Source organism: Neomonachus schauinslandi, chromosome 9, assembly GCF_002201575.2.
Source record: "Neomonachus schauinslandi chromosome 9, ASM220157v2, whole genome shotgun sequence".
NCBI classification, from domain to species: Eukaryota; Metazoa; Chordata; class Mammalia; order Carnivora; family Phocidae; genus Neomonachus; species Neomonachus schauinslandi.
The window spans coordinates 508,532-517,226 of NC_058411.1; positions in this window are offsets into that span (position 1 = coordinate 508,532).

The window sequence follows — 8,695 nt, forward strand, 5'->3', positions numbered from 1 at the left end:
GGGCCGTTACACCCCTGCGGGCTCTCCCCACCCGTCCTGGCGGGCAGCCCCACCCCTGCGTGCGCCCCCCACCCGTCCTGGCGGGCCGTTACACCCCTGCGTGCGCCCCCCCCCCGTCCTGGCGGGCCGTTACACCCCTGCGTGCGCCCCCCACCCGTCCTGGCGGGCAGCCCCACCCCTGCATGCGCCCCCCACCCGTCCTGGCGGGCCGTTACACCCCTGCGAGTGCCCCGCCCACTCCCAGAACTGCACACTTCAGAGGAGTGGGTTTGGCTGCTCTCGTGGGTTATGCTTTAGTAGACGGGAAAACAAGCAAAGCGACAAGACAGTGAAAGCCGCGCACATGAAAACACACTCAACAGAGAAAAACCAAAGGAACCAAAGCTGCTCATGAAAACCAGTGGTGAGTCGATAAACCTCAGGTCGGGCTGACAAAGAAGAGAGAGAAACTACAACCAGCGTGGGGAACGCTCTGCGCCGGGAGGTCTGGCGGCTCAGACGCAATGGGGCATGTGCCGGACAGACGCAAACCCTGCAAGCTCACTCTGGAGAAACAGGTAACCCTGCTCCGTTAAACCTCAGGTCGTGATCCCGGGGCCCTGGGATCGAGTCCCGCGTCGGGCTCGCTGCTCAGCGAGGAGCCTCCTTCTCCCTCTGCCCCTCCTTCCACCCGTGCTCTCCCTAAGTAAATAAGTCTAAAAAAAAAAAAAGATATTGGCTCACTGATTTAAAAAACCTTCCAACTACAACCAAGAAACTAAAAACAAAAACGAACAAGGAAAGAAAAGAAGGAAAGAAAAGGTGGCCCTCCAGGCCCAGGCGGCAGCCCTGGTGAACCCCGCCAACACCGCAGGGGGACCCGGCACCAGGCCCACGCCCACTCGGCCGAGAGCAGACACAGAGACCACGCGGGAACCCCACAGATGCAAGGGAACGGGCAAGACATCGCAGCCACTGGGATCCATCTGAGAACACAAGGCTGGTTCAACATCGAAAATCACAGCAGCGGAAGGAGGAAGGCAGGCGGTGCAGCGGTCCGAGCAGATGCGGGAGAAACACGCGGTGCTGACAAACTCTCCGGCAAACTGGAACGTAAAGGGAGCATTGTCACGCCCGCAGCAGGTGCACGGGGCACCTACGGCTAAGGTCGCACTTCTCGCGCTCCTCCCGGCCAGGAGTACGGGAGGCTCTCTCCGCCGCGCGCACCGCCAAGTCCTACGAGGAAGAAAAACGACACACAGCAGGCCCAACCCCGGGCAGGGCTCTCCACGCGTAGAGATCCCGACTCTCTGTGGAAGCAACGGACACTCGCGAGGGTCTGGCGAGCCCACGGGACACACGCAGCACCATTTACAGGAGCACCGAGGAGCATCCCTTCCACCAAAGACCGACAGACCTGTAAGACCCACGGTCCTGTGCAGAGATGTGGGAACGACAAAACAGCGGCGGGGGGGGCGGGGGGGGAAGAGCTGCACACACAGGACGGCCGAGGGGTCGCACGCGGGGTCGCACGCAGGCTCACTCGGTCCGGGGCCAGGCAGCAAGGGCCTGGGGCCCGAGGGGCAGGAGGCTCCTCCCAGGGACTAAAGCAGCATCGCCACACGCCTTCCCTCGAGGACAGTCAAGGAAGACAGTAAGAACCGCTGCAGAGCTTCGGAACGACTCCCGTCTACTGAGGAGGAGAACCGAGAGGTTTTGGGGGGAGGACCCTCTGCGTCACTGGGGCCCAAGGTCAGTGCTGAGTGCCGTGCAGACCAACCGTGACGCCCACCAGTGCCGACATGGGGTGCAGCCGACGCGTCTCGTCCTCGTGCCCGATGAGGAAGCCATGGAGTGCGCGAACAACGTCACGACCGTGTGGCCGCCTCGGGCAGGCGTCCGGAGAGTCACGCGCTGCCCGTGGATCCCTGCGAGAGGCCCGGGCCCTGACCAGAGTGCTCTCTCCTTCCGCTGACTTTGGCCTGAACGCTGCTGCCGTAACCAGCCGCGGCGAGGGGCCTGCGGTGGACGCGGCACGGACAGTCCCCACCGAGCCCCCTGCGTGCCCGGGGCCGGAGGGCCTGCTGCAGCCCTCGATGAGGCCCACGCCCCTGCCCGCGGGGGTCGGCCGAGCTCCGCCCTCCGCTGCAGCCCCAACGGCGCGGACGCCCCACAGGGCAGCCTGAGCTTCGAAAGAGGTTAGCTGTCGCCACGATGGCCTCCCCAGGTGTAAGGAAGTGTGGCTCGGGGGCAAGCGCGCCATCGCACACGGCCTCACAGAGGACCATCGGCAAGTACCGGCAAGAACTGGTTTCCACGGGCACACGGGGAAAGCGGTGGGTGGCAGCGGTCCTTCTCCTTCCCCAGAACTTCAATTTCTGCCCCGGGTTTAAGAAATCGCAGCAAAATTTAACCCCTGAGCTGCTGCATGGCAGGGCGAGTCAAGTGAAGACCCCCGTGTCTACTTGGGGTCAGAATCCACAGAGCTGAGCACAGTGAGGAGCACGAGGTCGGAGGAGGTCGTGCCGACCCACGGGTTCCACAAGGCAGGAGAGACTCAAACGCTCCCCACGAAGCCACCAGCCAGCAGCACGACGGCTCTGAGCACGCGCGCCTCCGCCAGCCGGGCCCCCGAGACACGCCCGGGGCAGGACGGGGACCACGGCGCCTCCCCTCCGGAAACCGCGTCCGAGCAGGCCCCCGCCACGGGCCAGCAGACCCACCCGCAAACCCGCTCAGGTGCAGCCGGTCCACGCACACCCCTCGGGGCCCGCTCCCATGTGACTTCGCGCCACCCCGCATGCGGCGATGAGCCCGCCGGCAGCGCCGCGGTCACGTCCCCATTCGCAAGCGGCCGCCCAGCTGGCTGATCAATGACGGTCCAGAGGCGGGGACGGCAGCGTTTCACTTACTTCCAAGAAGCTCAGCTGCGACGAGACGCTCTGCTGTAAACCTCCTACCTTTCCTGCCCATTATCTGCCCGCGAGCGGGGGAAACGCGGCGGCGCCAACGCACACGTGCTCTTGCAGCACAGTGGACGCGCCCCCGCGGACAAGCATTTGCCCCCCGAGCAACGAACTGTGCTGCCCGCACCGCCAGGCTCAAAGTGCACGCTCCCTGCCGGCTTTCCGGGAAGGGACGTCCCGGCACGGAGGCCCGCATGGCGCTGCGCGTGCTGCCGAGGCGCGACCGTGTCCGCGGGAGTCGTGGGGCAGCGTGGCAACCAGCCGCAGATGACCCCGGCGCAGCCACTCAGCCCACCACCGTGGCTCAAAAGCAGCCACTACGTGGCTTGTAAATGTGCCGGCGAGGCTGCGTCCCGAGAGAATTTACCGCGGGCACGGAGACAGGAGTCTCACGGGGTCCTCGTGTGCAGGACACGACACCACGCTGCAGGTGTCCGCTCTGCGCAAACGGACCTACATGACAGCGCGCACCGTCCCCATCAAAACCCCACCAACAAGCCGACGCTAAGCCTCACGCGGGAGATCCAGACATCATAGCCGGCCGGACGAGTGGGGCAAAGGTCGGAGACCCCGCGGCAGGAACTGCAGACACGTGGGCGACGAAGGAGCCAGCACGTCTGGCGAGAAAGGACAGTCAAAATTCCACAAATGATAAAGGACCACAGGACGTTCGTGAACATGCAGAAAAAAGTGAGAGCCTCAAAGTCTACCTCCCACAAGATCTAACCTAACACGCATCACAAACTTCAAAGTAAAACCCCTGATTTCGGCTCAGGTCACGATCTCGCGGTCCCGGGACTGAGCCCCGCGCTGGGCTCCGTGCTCAGCTGGGGGTCTGCTTGTCCAGCTCCCTCTGCCCCTCCCGCTGCTCACGCGCACGCATGTTCGCTTACTCTCTATCAAGTAAAATCTTAAAAAAAGAAACCAAACACTAAACACAAAACTACAAAAATTCTATGACAAAACAAGATAAAATCTTTGTGAACCTGAATCAAGCAAATTTCTTAGATACATAAAATGCACAAATTATATAAAAGAGAAAAATCTGCAAAGCACACACGTGAAACCCAGAATCATGAACAAGCTCTCACAATTCAACAATAAGAAAGCAAATAACCCAATTTTTAAAACAGGGCAAAGGCACGTGCACACACGTGAGGAGCGACTCAGGGCCGCCAGCCACCAGGAAGGGCCAGCAAGGGCCCGAGGCGCTGTCAGCCGCGATGCGAGATGGTGCACTCGCCGTCCAGCCGAGCAACCCCAGTCCTGGGCGTTTTTATCCTCGAGAAACAAGGACATGTCCACAGAATCAGCACAGGAGCCCACACTGCCTTTCCTCGTCGTCACCAGAAGCCGAAGACGGCCCTGCCAGGATCTGCCCGTCTGTGTGCCTCCAAATGCACGCTGAAGCCCCACCCCCCGGGGCGGTCCCAGGCGGCGGGCCTCCGGGAGGTCCCCTGCATGGGATCCGGGCCCTCAGGAGGGACCCCAGGATCCACTCACCCAGGAAAGCGGCCTGGGGCCTGAGTGGGGCAGGGTCCCCTGCGTTCCTGAAGACACACGCGCTGGAAGGGACTCCCCTGTTCCCACCCAGACCTCCTCTGCCACCCCCGCTTCTCTGAAGACCCTGCTGGTTCTGCTGCCTCGAGTGAAGGGTCAGTGGGAACCGCACACACGGCGGCCCACCGTGGGCTCTGAGGCTTCTCCCAGCCCATCACAGGGGCCCCCTGGGAAGCCCTGCCCTGCAGAGGGCGTGGGGGGGGGGGGTCCAACAGGGCCGGTCCTGTGCCTGGGGGCCTGCAAAGGGTCGCTGAGCAGGGGCGGGGCGGGTTAGGAGGCTTCGGACTGGACTCTCTACTCCGCGGAAGCCGTTAAGCAGTCCTAAGCAGTAAGACAGAGCTTAGAAGGATCATCTCTTAAGGCAGGTCACAGACCGCAGAGCCGGGGGCCAGCCTGGGGGCCAGCCCGGGGGCCTCCAGGCAGCTGAGAGTCAGGGAGGGGCTGCAAGGGCCCTGAGAAGAGGCACAGCTCCCACCCCTATCGCACTGATGAGGAGGAAGGCCTGCCAGCCCCAAGAACTAGACCCTGCGTGTGGGGAGGGCAGGCAGCGGGGACTGGAGCACCTGGGAGCATCCTCAGAGCCCAGCCCAGACCCCCCCGCCCCTGCTCCATCTGTGCAAACAGCCCTTGGGAGCCCTGGAAAAGGTGCACCCCAAGTCTGTTTGTTGCCAGATGGGCAGGGGGACAGAGAGGGACACGAGGGTCCCAGGGAAGCCGGGACCCTTCAGAGCATGAAACTTGGCAGAGCCGGCAGGCTGGGCCCTGGGAGCAGAGCACCAGACTCCTGCAGGACTGGCCAAGTGCAGCCCCTTGGCCACCGCTCCGCCTAGGCCCCGGGGCGCCCACCAGCCTGGCGTGGCCAGGCCCGCATCCACACCCCCAGACACCCGGAGTCCTGCTCTGAGCTGGCGGCCCCAGGCATGAGGGATTCCCTTCTTTGGACCATTTACTCCGACGTCCTTGATCAACAGCTTCTTTTTTTATTAATCCTAGAGTTTAATGGCCAAATTCTTCTCTCAGAAGAGACATGGAAGCCAAAGCAGCGCGGGCTAGCCGCCGAGAGCCCACATGAGGGAAAGGACAAGGGGCCGCAGACGCAGCAGGGGGCCCTGAGCGCCACCCCAACACCGGCCTTTACAAGTTTGGGGTTTTCACGGGTGTGGACTTGTCACCTGGTCAAAAGTTTAAATCACAAAAAGCAAAAGAAGCATGTCTGACAAGAGGCCGGGGCCACGAGAGGCACAAAACCCAGAGCACGGCCGAGGGAACTCTGCCCAGCGGCCAGGAGCCTTGGCGTACTCCTGTCACCTTTTTAAAATACATTTTTAAAAAGCAAATTACTGTCCAAAAGAATGGGTGTTAACTTCTAGCAATGAGAGGAAAAGGGGGAACCCCAAGGGAAATGGTTACGGGCTGCCCAACAGTGAGCGTCCTGGCAGGTGGCTCGCGGTCCCAAAGCCCTCCTCCCACCTCTGCGTGAAACGTGCTCCGGGAAGACTCACCCCTCGGCGCCCGCGGCACACCACCCACCCCAGAAGCCTGCCGAGGCCTCGGGAAGACAGACCCCAGAGGAACAGAGTTGTGCACCCTGACCCTGCCGCCCACAGCCGGGCCCCGCCTTGGCGCACTCGGAGCCAACAACAGAAGGCCTCTGTCGGCAGCCGGGTCACTTCCCTGGGAAGAAGCAGGCCCCGTCCCCTCCCAGGCTGACCCACTCCACCCAGCTGGTCAGCTGGCACGAGGCGGCCACCCGGCCTCTGCCCCGCCCAGACATCCTGGCAGGGCCTCGGAGCAGCCTGCCAGGTAAAATGCAGGACGCCCAGATAACGCTGGATTGCTGCTATGGGTTTTCTAGCCTAAGTATGTTCTCTGCGATATTTGGGACGGAGTTAGACTCAGGAATCGCTTATGTGATATTCACATCTAGCTGGCGTCCTTTACTTTCCTTGCCGAATCCGGCACCTTCGGAAAAGGCTCTGTTCTTAGGGGCCTGAGTGGAGATAAGAAGGTGGGGGGGTGTCCCCTTCTCAGAACATCCCTGCAGCACTCTCCCAGACCAGAGCTGCCCAGACGGGGCCAAACGCCGGGCCGCAATCAGCTGAGAGAGGGGCACGTGTTCTAGCGCCCCTTCCCTAAGCAAGCAGCACCGAAGGGCAGGATGCCAACCGGCCCACTCCCCACCCACCATGACCACCAGCCCTGCCAGGCCCCCGAGTCCCCATCCACAAACCACGAGTCAACGCAGCTTCCTCTACAGAGACCCGTAGGGCGCCCCGAGGGGGAGCCTGTGGTCACACCTGCGGAGCTCAGAGGGGGGACCAGCAGATGTGGGGCAGGCCAGACCTCTCCTGGAGGAGATCCTTGTCCACTGTGGGAAACTGAGGCAAGGAAGGTCCGGGGGGTGGTCAGGCCCCGCCAAGTTCTCAGCCAGACAGGCCTAAAAGCCAAGCCGCACAGCCCACACAGCAAGGACGCCTATGGCCTGGGTGGGGGCTCTGCTCAAGCCCACTACCCCAGAAGGCGGGAGCCAGTGGAGGGCCGCAAGCCCCGTGCAGGGAAGGCGAGGCCCAGGGGCCCACAGCCCACCACCCTGCCAGGCCCCTCTCTCGTCTCCCTCCAGGAGCTGGGTGCCCCTGTTCTGATGATCATGCCTTCATTTATTCAACGAACCTCCTGGCCCAGACAGCACGTGGGGACCAGGTGTGGGCTGGGGACCTGCAGGGCCTTGTCACAGTCAGTGGGAGCCGTGGCCTCCCACCAGCAAAGAGGCGTTCTGCACTGCAGAAAGGTGGTTCCAAGTGGGCACGTAGAGGGGGAACAGACTGGAGGGACTGCCTATAAGACAGGGAGGAGCCCTCGAGCCACAGCAGTGGGGGGAAGGGGGGCTGAGGAAGGGGCTGGGGGCTACTGGGATGGAGGCAGGTGAGTCACCCCTGGGTCTGGGCATCTGTCAAGGGGCCTCCCTGACAGTGTGTTGGGGAAGGGACCTCTGTGGTGACACTCCCGCCTTGCCCCCAAGGTAGGAGATGAACAGCCCCTCCCTTGCAGGGCCCCTGCACCCCTGCCTACTGCCCACATCTGTCCACTAGGGGCCTGCTGCTAAATGGGGTGTAGGCCCCCATTCCCATGACTGCCCCTGAGCCAGAGAGGGCGGGGGAGAGCCTGACGGACAGACAGGTGCTGTGCTGACCCACTACACAGATGAGGGCAAGCCCAAGGTCACAAGGCTGGCCTGGCTGGCTGAAGATGTGAGTCCCAGGCTCTCGGGGGGCCAGCCAGCCAGTGAGGAGGGTAGACTGGGACAGAGATGACTTAGAGAGTTCTCACCCCTGACACACTCCGCCAGAGGAGGGCCAGTGAGCGTCTGAAGTCTCAGAGACGGTAGGCACCAATGGAAAAGGGGGACAGTCAGGGTACCCCACCTCCCTGTGGACGAGCCAACTGAGGACCGGCCCAGGACCCCATGGAACAAAGTGGGGCAAGGCCCAAAGCTGGGGGCTTCCTAGGACCCAAACCAAAGGAGGACGTGAGGGAAGCCCCCAGGGCCCCAGCCAACTCAGCACCACCCCCACCCCCACCCAGGGCTCCTGCCCTCTCCCCAACCCTTGCAAAGCACCTCCTTGCTGGGCTGGGGCAACAGGAGGTAGTGAAAAGTTTGGGGGTGCATGAGCAGTGTGCTCAGGGTGAGCCGGCCGGCTGCTGAGGGCTCCGGGGAGGACTGTGGCCCAGAGCAGGGGGCTCGCCACCCCTGCTCACCCCAACGCCCGGAATCTTGGTCCCAGGAGGCCAGCCAGCACCTCCCAAGGCCATGTGCTTCAGCTGGGGGGGAGTGGGGGGCTCAGGCCAGCCCCGGCCCCAGGCGCTCAGCCCCCAGGCCCAAGGATGCTCCGTGCTGCCCAGCGTGTCCCCCAGCTGCTGCGTCGGGCCCCCAACAGGTGGGCAGAGCACCCCCTCCCCCTCCCTGGGGCCGGCTCGGCCACCAGCACCCGCTGGCCCCCACTGGGGCCCGGCCAGGGGCCATTTCGGGTTGCGGGCCGGGGCGAGCAGGGCCGGGGCCGAGGTGGCGGGGGAGAAGCAGGCTGCTCAGAGAAGATGGAGTGGGAAGGGGAAGGCGGCGGGGGTGCAGCAGGCGGGGGGCCGCCGGGGTGCGAGGAAGGATGGTCGGCGCTGGGGCGGGCCTGCGGTGGGGG